General features: G+C 41.6%; 1 protein-coding gene across 2 annotated transcripts in view; it reads right to left on the bottom strand.

Moving 5' to 3' along the window:
• ergic2 (ERGIC and golgi 2) overlaps positions 1–9,326 on the bottom strand; it is a 50,306-nt gene extending 40,980 nt beyond the window's left edge. For both annotated transcript variants that reach the window (XM_080191040.1, XM_080191041.1), the window contains exon 1: positions 9,233–9,326. The gene's annotated coding sequence lies outside the window, so the exon portion shown is untranslated. The remainder of the gene's footprint in view (positions 1–9,232) is intronic.
• Between the last annotated feature and the right edge of the window lie 360 nt (positions 9,327–9,686).

Here is a 9,686-nt window from a genome sequence, read left to right on the forward strand (position 1 = left end):
AGCCCACCTCTGTTCCCAAGTACATCTGAAAATCAAGCCCCAAGTTTTTCAACAGTTCACAAATTGTACCCTAGAATCATTGAATAGAATCCTAGAATCGCTGCAGTGCAGAAGGAAGCCATTCAGCCCATCTAGTCTGCACCGACCACAATTTCACTCAAGCCCTATTCCCCAACCCCACACATTTACCCTGCTAATCCCCTGACACTAAGAGGCAATTTAGCATGGCCAATCAATCTAACCCACACATCTCTAGACTGTGGGAGGAAACGGGAGCATGCAGAGGAAGCCAATGTAGACACAGGGAGAATGTGCAAACTCCATACACACAGTGACCTGAGGCCAGAATTGAATCCGGGTCCCTGGCGCTGAGAGGCAGCAATGCTAACCACTGTGCCACACCATATTCTCTTATTCTCCCCATGACTATCCATTGCTTTCCTTCCCATTATGGTCATGTTCTCCTCTTTCTTCCTACAACAGTAGCTCACTACTACATTGACTAATGCATACTGCTTCTCATAATATACATAACCTACACTTGATCAAATATAACACAAATGAATTGATTGATCACCACCTGGATTGGCGCATTTGAGCTATGAAGAGAGGCTGGATAAGTTTGGCTTGTTTGTTTTAGAGCAGAGAAGACTGAGAGGGAGCTTGATTGAACTGAGGGGGAACTTGATTGAGGTGTATAAGATTATGAAGCATATAGACAGGGTGAAGAGGAAGCAGCTGTTGAAGGGTCAATAACGAGTGGGTATAATTTTAAAAAGTGAGGGGCAAGAGGTTTGGGGGAAATTGAGGAAAAGGTATTTCATCCAGAGAGTGATGGGAATCTGGGGTGCATTGTCTGGAAGGGTAGTAAAGGCGAGAAACCTCAACCTTGAAAAAAAACGGATGAGCAGAAAAGTGGGATTCATGTAGATTTATTGTCGTTTTGTTGGTGCAGATGAAATGGGTTGAAGAGCCTCTTTATGTAGGGTGAGAGACATAGAAAAAACATCAGAAACAAAATAGATTGAAACATGACAGGGACACAAAAAGAACTGTATATTGGAAAGTAAGAGAAAAAAGATTTACTTTTAGTTTAGTGAACAATGTCACAGAGTATCAACTAATCAGGGTAAAATATAAATACCAATACCAACATTAGAAATAGAAAGAAAATCTAATCAGATTCAAACTCTCACTCTTCAGCTCTGGTTTGTTTCAGCTATTTATTCCTGCACCATCTTCCTATTCAATCAAAGGTTCAAAGCTGAAACAAGATTGCAGGTAGATCTCAGCAGCGAATCAGTAATTTGAATGGGAAAGCTGCACGCTTGGAGAAATTTCATGAACGTCACCAAAGTAAATCTTGGCACCACCAAAAAGTATAAACAATAGCTATGTCAAACATTTTAGAAAAAGATAGTACACGTGATATTTGTGGGAATTATTCTCCCCAGTTACCTTCATGTTTCCAACCATTAATAACTTTAAGCAGCCTGCTTAAATATTCAACTAGTTAAATGATGTAGTTTGGAGTAGTTTCAAATAGAGTTAGGCAAAGCTTTTAAACTGTGCAGGTGAGGGCGGGCAGGTGGTCAGGTGGTCAGTGAGGTTGGATATGTGCAGTGAGTTAATAAATTGGATGTGTAGAACAACAAAGTAACGCGAGTCTCATTTTTTAAAAACTGCCATTCGTACATGGAAAACGGAGCACAGCAATACAGAAGTTTAAACTGCAAAAGATGAATCAACAGTGGCCCCCTGATTAAATAAGAATTCAAATTTTGCACAATCCTGGTTTACCCCAATTTTAGAACAGCACAGCCTACAGTGTGACAATTCCCTTCCTACAGCAAACATTAGTTCAAATTCCTTAAAGCTTTGTTAATTTATATTTCCTCAAGTTATGCGATTAAAATGAAAGATAAATCTAACATCAAATGGCAGTGGAGTGTGTTGGATAGCTTTGGATGGAGTGATGCTCAATCTAATAATATGAACTATACATGAAATCTACATAGTTTGGACCTGTAGGTACACTATCAGTTCTCTAATTGTATCAGAATTTAGACAGTTTAATTGGTATTGATAGTGTGCTTTTGGTTTGGTTTAGTGTTGTGCTATTTCTTATTAGTATCAAAAATTCTTAAAGAATCCTTCAGGAATGAGGGAGAGAAAAAAAATCACTTTTTACATTCATAGCAGTTCCTTATTCCCCACCATCAGCTTCACTCCCAATCCCTTTTCTCGAATGAAATTTGCCTCAAGGCTGAAAGTGGTCTTCCACCTGTCAATCAGCTCAATCTGTTCCAAGCATCATGGGGGCTAGCTATCTATCACTGCAGCTCACTCCCCAGGTTTCCTTGAGGGCAGCACAGTGGCAGTGTTTAGCACTGTTGCCTCAGTGTGCCAGGAACCTGGGTTCAATTCCCAGCTTGGGTGACTGTGTGGAGTTTGCATGTTCTCCCCGTGTCTGCAATGGGTTTCCTCCCACAGTCCAAAGATGCGCAGGAAGGCTAATTGGACATAATGAATTGCCTCTTCGTGTCAGGAGGATTAGCAGGGATTAAGATTAATATGTGGGATTAAGGGGGGGTAGGGCCTGAGTGGGATTGTTGTTACACTGCTCCTCAGTGGGTTGAATGCACTGTACTGTACTGCACTGTAGGGATTCTATGATTCCTATTCTTTATTGAACTCCAACTCATATACATGTTTGTTCCTTCACTTTGTTCTCTCAGTGACACATTAGCAATCATATCTATAAATGAAATGTCCAACCTCATCATCAACCTGCAGGCAATGACTTGCCAGACACATTAAAGTATAATTAATTGTAGATTTTCAGTGGCACTGCTGAACTGATATACAGTTTTAGAAGGACCAGCATTACGCAATACCCAAATTTGCATAGGATAACAGTTGACTGATACAAAAGGAAAAAATCCAACAGCGACTTCTGCTATCTACATTTACATGAGAATCTGGAAGTTTCTGCTGGGGTACAACATACTGTTGAGGAACAGTGTAACAGTTTTCACCAACAGGCTCAGCATTGAAATTACTGTCAATAGTGTGAACTTGTCCACTAGTTACTCACTTAAGATAGTAGAAAAAGTTAGTGAAGGTGCACTTATCTGCAAATGAATTGTTAAAATGATGGGACAAGTGACTGCAAAACAACCCCTCTGGTCTGATATTTTTTAGCAAATGTGGAACCTCATTCCTTTAGAAACTAGGATTGGAGTTTTAAAAAAACTTTTGTTTTATTTTTTAATCTCTCTTTTATTTCCTTCCTCATCTCCTCACCTGTACTTATCAACCTTTACTTCACTTTCTGTACAGGATTTAAACGTGGTTCAGACTTAGCACAATGTAATGAGGGTTCTTCGTTGCTGACTCGAGCTTTTGTTTCTCCAGCTCAGATGTCAGACTCCCTGTACAGTGTGCCATTCTGCTTCAGATGCCTGATCAGAACATGTCTACACTCTAACTTGGTTATGTGCTCAAATCCTTGGCTTAAGATAAATAAAATGCTGCCACTGAGCTGAAAATTAATTTTGATTATGAACTCGGCTTTCTAGACTTAATTTTCAGATTCAAAGAAATTCAGTTTGTGCTGCTTTCTGTTTGGAAGTTTGAAAGTAACCTTCAGCCAATATCGTGTGTAAATAGTTTGCGTCCGATTTATTTGCAGTAGCCTGCGGAGAAATAACGGTGCTTGTTATTTACTTCTCCGATAGCTGCTCACAGGATTTTCTCGGCCCAACAATGCAACAGGATCACGGTTATCCAACGACCTCAACTTCACTTTCTGCCTAGGTTCCAGTACCCCTGGGTTAACTTAAAAGTCCAAAAATCTAACAACGTCAGCCTAGATCATACGCAATGACCGAGCATCCACAGTGCTCCGAGATAGAGAATTTTTTATTAAAAATGTTACTTTCCAAAGAAGATGCAGGTTCTAAAAGAGTTTAGGATCTCTGCCTCCACCACTAACTCCGGGAGCAAATCCCAGACACCCACCACCCTTTGCATAAAAAAGTTGTTCCTCATGTCCCCAGCATGGTGGTGGGACCAACGATCTATTGGGTCAGTGTGTGTGCAGAGTTTGCACGTTCTCCCCTTGTCTGCATGGATTTCCTCCAGGTGCTCTGGTTTCCTTCCACAGTCTGAAAGACGTGCTGGTTAGATGCACTGATCCGAATAGGTGCCGGAGTGTAGTGACAAAGGGAATTTCACAGTAACTTCACTGCAGCGTTAATGTAAGCCTTACTTGTGACTAATAAATAAACTTTAACTTTAAACCCGCTACATCTATTACCACATATCTTGAATCTATGTTATCTAACTCTCTGTGTAGTCAAACTTTCATCAGACTCCCAGGTTCTAGACTCTCTAGTCAGTGGAATCAACCTCTGCATACCTACCCCATCGGACCTTCTTAGAATTTTATACATTTTAAGATATCATTTCTCATTTTTCTAATCTCTAGACAGCACATGCTGACTCTGCTCAATCTCTTTTCATGGGATAACACTGTCAACCTAGGAATCAAACTAATCGACATTTGTTGCATTGCCTCAAAGGCAAATAGATCCCTCATTAGATATGGAGGCCAAAATATGCAGAGTATTCCTAGTATGGACTCACTAAAGCCCAGTACAATTGCAGTAAGGCCAACACATTAACTTTGTGTTTTGTGTAAAAAGATACCCAAATCCCTCTACATATCAACATTTAATATGTTCTCACTTGTATTTGACAACTGTTCTGGTTTTTGTATTCTTCTTAAAATAAATCAAGCTCACATTTTGTCACATTATTGAACTATACAAAATCTACAGCACAGAAAGAGGCCATTCAGCCCATCTTCTCCATGCCAGCCTGGGGACAAAAGGTGCCCTTTCTAATCGCACCTTCCAGCACTCAGCCCATAGCCCTGTAACTTACAGCACTCAAGGTGTAAATCTGGATTCTTTTTAAAAGCGTTTAGGGTCTCTGCCTCCACCACCAACTCAGGCAGCAAATTCCAGACACCCAACACCCTTGATATAAAAAAGCTGTTGCTCATGTCCCCTCCACACATACCTTGAATGTGTTGCCTGGTTCTAGAATTCTCCACCAAAGGAAACAATTTTATCCTATCCACTCTATCTATTCCCCTCATAATTTTGTAGTCCTCAATCAAGTCACTCCGCAACCTTCTTTGTTCCAAGGAAAATAACCCCAAACTATCCAGTCTCTCCTCATGGCTACACTTCTCTAGCCCTGGCAACATTCTTGTAAACCTCTTTTGATCTCTCTCCATAGCAATTATAACCTTCCCGTTAGATGGTGACCAGAACTGCACACAATATTTCAGTTGTGGCCTCACCAGTGTTTTGTACAATTCCAACATTATATCCTTACTTTTACATTCTATAGCTCTGCCAATGGAAAGTATTCCATATGCCTTCTTTACAACCTTATCTGTTTGAACTGCCGTCTTTAGAGACTTGTATACTTGCACTCCAAGATCTTTCATTTCATCTACCCTTCTTAGTATATTCCCTATAACTGTTTGACCTTTCTAAATGCATTACCTCACATTTACCGATGTTAAAATCGATCTGCAATATTACTGCCCACTCCACCAACCCACCAATATTGTTTGTAGATTATAGCTATCCTCTACACGATTCACTACTCATCCAATCTTTGTGTTGTCTGCAAGTTTTCCAATCGTGCCCCCCATGTTAATATATAAAACAAACAGCAAAGGTCCCAACATTGAACCCTGTGCAACGTTATACTACATCTGCTGCCTTCCTGCCCACTTACTTAATCTGTCTATGTCTCTTCGCAGACTCCTTGTATCCTCACAGATTACTTTCTCACTTAGCTTTGTATCATCCTTGACAACATTATACTCGGTTTCTTCATCTAAGTCGTAAATATATATTGCAAATAGCTGAATGTCCCCTATTGATTATCGGGGCACCCCGTTGGAAGCAGCCTGCCAACCTGAAAATGACCTATTTATTCCAACTTTGTCATTCAACAAATTCTTGACTAATATCAATCTATTACCCCCAACCCTATTACCCCATCTTATTTAACATCTTTCGTTTGACACCCTACTGAATGTCTTTCACACATCTAAATAAGCACCTCTTGATTCCTCTGCACAATTTCTCTTTCAAATCACCACACTGACTCTACTTAATGATATGCTTTGCTAATTGTCCGGTTATCAACTCCTGGAGTCCAGCATTCTTGTCCTGAAATTGGGTCTACACACTGCTGGGATCTTCATTTACATGGAGATGCCTCTATCAGTATTTGATACTCTACCCTTCAAACAGCTTCTGCACTTTATCAACCTCCATATCTGTTTCCCAACTTGGACAAAAGTTAGCAAATGCTCCATGATGACTCTACCTAACCGACATCAACTTTATCCCAGCAAGGCATTAACTCTGGACTCTCTCCATATACATCCCGATAATTGCTAGGTAAGCAGGAAATAAGTAACTGGAGTTGTTCCTTTGTCCATCAGGTGCACGTTTTCGCTGCCATTCTGGATCTGGGCCCAGCTTTTCTATTTCAATTTCTTCTTACTTTTTTTTAAAAACCTTTCCTAGACTCCTTTCATCTGTCATGGTGCTTTCTTTCATTTCTCCTCTTTTAGATAATCTGTTTTCCCAAATCTACCCCAGCCTTTCAATACTCCTTAACCATCCACTCTCCTGATGCCATCCCAGGTTTGGTTTCCTCTTAGATAAACCTAGATTGTCTCAATGCCTTTCTTGGCATCCTGCGAAGAGCCCATGTCATTGCCTCCTTATAGCAATGTCTGCCCCATTTTAGTGATCTTCCCACCATGCATGCTTGAAGCTAATGCTGCCCACGTTCTTTATATCTCCTCCCAGTGCTGACTCTGCAGAGTCTGCTAGTAGACTAGCTCTCGCCATCACGTTCTGCATCTCCTTTCAGAATGTCCATTCACTTGTGAACAAGGCCCTTTCCATCTGGGAGTTCCCTGTGATTTACTGAATCAACATCATGGCCTTGATGGAAACCCAGCTGTAACATAATGACCACTGAGCCTTTGAACCTATTTATGTTATGCGCAGCCTATTCATTTAAATGCATGTGCAACGGCTTCTCTTCCCACTCCTAAAAGTTACCTCTGGCATGCACCAAGGATCTGTATTTTGCCCTTCCTATTCCTCATCTATATGTTGTCACTAGGCAATATATGCACAGCTTCAGTTTCCATATGTACACTAATGCCACGCAGCTTTATCTTTTCATCACTGCTCTCGAGCTCTTAATGGTCCCTAAATTGCCATCCACTATCGGTGAGCATAAATTTCCTCCAATTAAATATTGCAAAGCCATTGTCAGCAACACTCACATTTCAGTCCTCACCACAAATCCCAATCCATAACCACCAACTCCATCTCTCTCCCTGGATTCAGTCTAAGTCTGAACCAGACTACTCTCAATCTTTGACCTCGAAATCAGTTACCAACCACATATCTACACCATCATGATGATCCCTCCCATTTTCATCTCATTGACTCCATCCTGCCTCAATTCAGTTTCCATTGAACCTCTCACTTCTGCTTTTATCTCTGGACTGGACTATTCTAATGCACATCTGGTAAGCCCCACCCACCCCATCACCATTCTAACCTCTGTGAACTTAAGGTCATTGAAAACTCTGCTGCCCATGACGAAACACAAGTTCTGTTCACCCATCACCTCTGTACTTTACACCTGGTTCCCAATTAAGGAATGGCTCAATTTTAAAATTCTCATTCTTGTTTTCAAATCTCTCCATGGCTTTGCTCCTCTTCATCTCCAACCCTCAGGTACCTGCCCTCCTCCATTTCTAGTCTCTTGAGCATCTCTGATTTTAACCACCCCATAACTGTCAGCTGCCAAGGCCTTAAACTCTGGTATTGACTCATTAAAACTTGCTGCCTAGCTTCCCTCCTTTAATACAAGCATCCAAACCTACCAAGCATTTGCCCTAATTTCTCATGTTGGTCTTTGTCAAATTTTGTATAACATTCCAGTGAAATGTCTTGAAGCACTGTACTATGTTAAATATGCTACATAAATACACATTATTATACAATATAAAACTACTGAGATTTACAATAAATTCTATGCATATTGACAAAGCCATAATTGATATCACAAAGCAATAATGTGCTTGAATGTTTGTTTTGATACCAAATGGCTTACACTTTGAAATCTCTGGTCTGAATGACTGCACCTGTAAATGCATTTGCCTATTAAGTCAACAAGGGAGCAAAAAGCACATATTCACAATCTCCACGATCTTTGCATTTAGTGAAAAAGGAGAAGCGAAAGAAAGCTTCAAAGAGAGATCTGAGATACATGACTATCATTCGATTTTGCTTGAAATTGCCAGCAATTTTAAACACACCAGATTACTGAAGGACATGTTTAGACACACAAAATCACCAAATACAATAAGATTGTGACAAGACGACAATCCCTCCTTCCAATTGTTTAAGTATTCCCCTAGATAATATCAAAGAAGAAAATATTACGAACGAGAGTTATGTCGGGACAAAAGTGAAATTTCACATTTTGACACTCTCGAGGGTGTGTGCGGTGGGGGGAGGGGGAGTTTGAGGAACTATTTTTAACAGTTCAACGTGTACTAACTAAGATGGTGCAAAAATTTTAAAAAGAGCCTGATGACACTGATCTGGGCATTCAATAAACCTTCCCTTCCTTTTGTCCAGAGGAAGCCACAACATTTACGAAAGGAAATCTAGGGGGAAATGACTGTGTGGTCTGGCTTCAGTCAACGTTATGACATGGGAGCTCAAATTGAAGGGGCAGAGAGCTCCCACATGAGAACACTGTCAAGGCTCCATGGCACCACAGCGTATGAATAAAATTAGTAAAGTGTACTTAAACGTATATGTATAAACCCAACAAAATGATTTAAATGTATAGGAATACAATTAACAATTGCAAGTGATTTAAACATATGGTTGGCTGTAAATGGCTCTTTGAATTCCCCCGCCCAGCCCCAGATGTGAGAGAAGCTGACACTAGGTTAGGTTGTCTGAAGCAGCAGCAGCAGCAGAGCTCACTGATGACAGTGTGCCCCCAGGCAGAGTGGGTGCCGGTGTGAGTGGAGCAGGGGCTGGGAGGCAGCATAAAGCCCGCAGTTAAGTGAGGATAAAGCAGTCGCCGGTACCTGTCCCGCCCGCACCGTGCCCAGGAGGGTTGCCGTGCCTCCCCTCTCTCTCTCTCTTACTCCCTCACAGACGGAGCCGCTCAGCGGGCGCCATGTACACGCTTCCTCAGCCTCCGGCACTCACTCAACACAACTCAGAGCGCCCCGGTCACCTCCTGACCTCTCACCTCCGACCTCCCGCCCGCTTCCGGAATGGCAACTTCCGGCCTGAAGCATTCCTGTTTCCATAGAGCTGGAGCGGAGGCAGAGAGTGGGAATGTCCCCAGTCAGACACGCACTGAACTCTCCGTCAGAAACAGGGAGATAGGTGCTTTCGGTCAAAGAGGGAGCTTTTACAGAGCTTCTTAAAACCTGGTGTGACAGCTTGGTATGGCTCCTGCTCTGACCAAAACCGCAATAAGCTACAAAGGGTTGTGAATGTAGCTCAGTCCATCACTTCAACCGGCTTCCCATC

The sequence above is a fragment of the Carcharhinus amblyrhynchos genome, chromosome 6 (assembly GCF_965287045.1).
Source record: "Carcharhinus amblyrhynchos chromosome 6, sCarAmb.v2.hapA, whole genome shotgun sequence".
NCBI classification, from domain to species: Eukaryota; Metazoa; Chordata; class Chondrichthyes; order Carcharhiniformes; family Carcharhinidae; genus Carcharhinus; species Carcharhinus amblyrhynchos.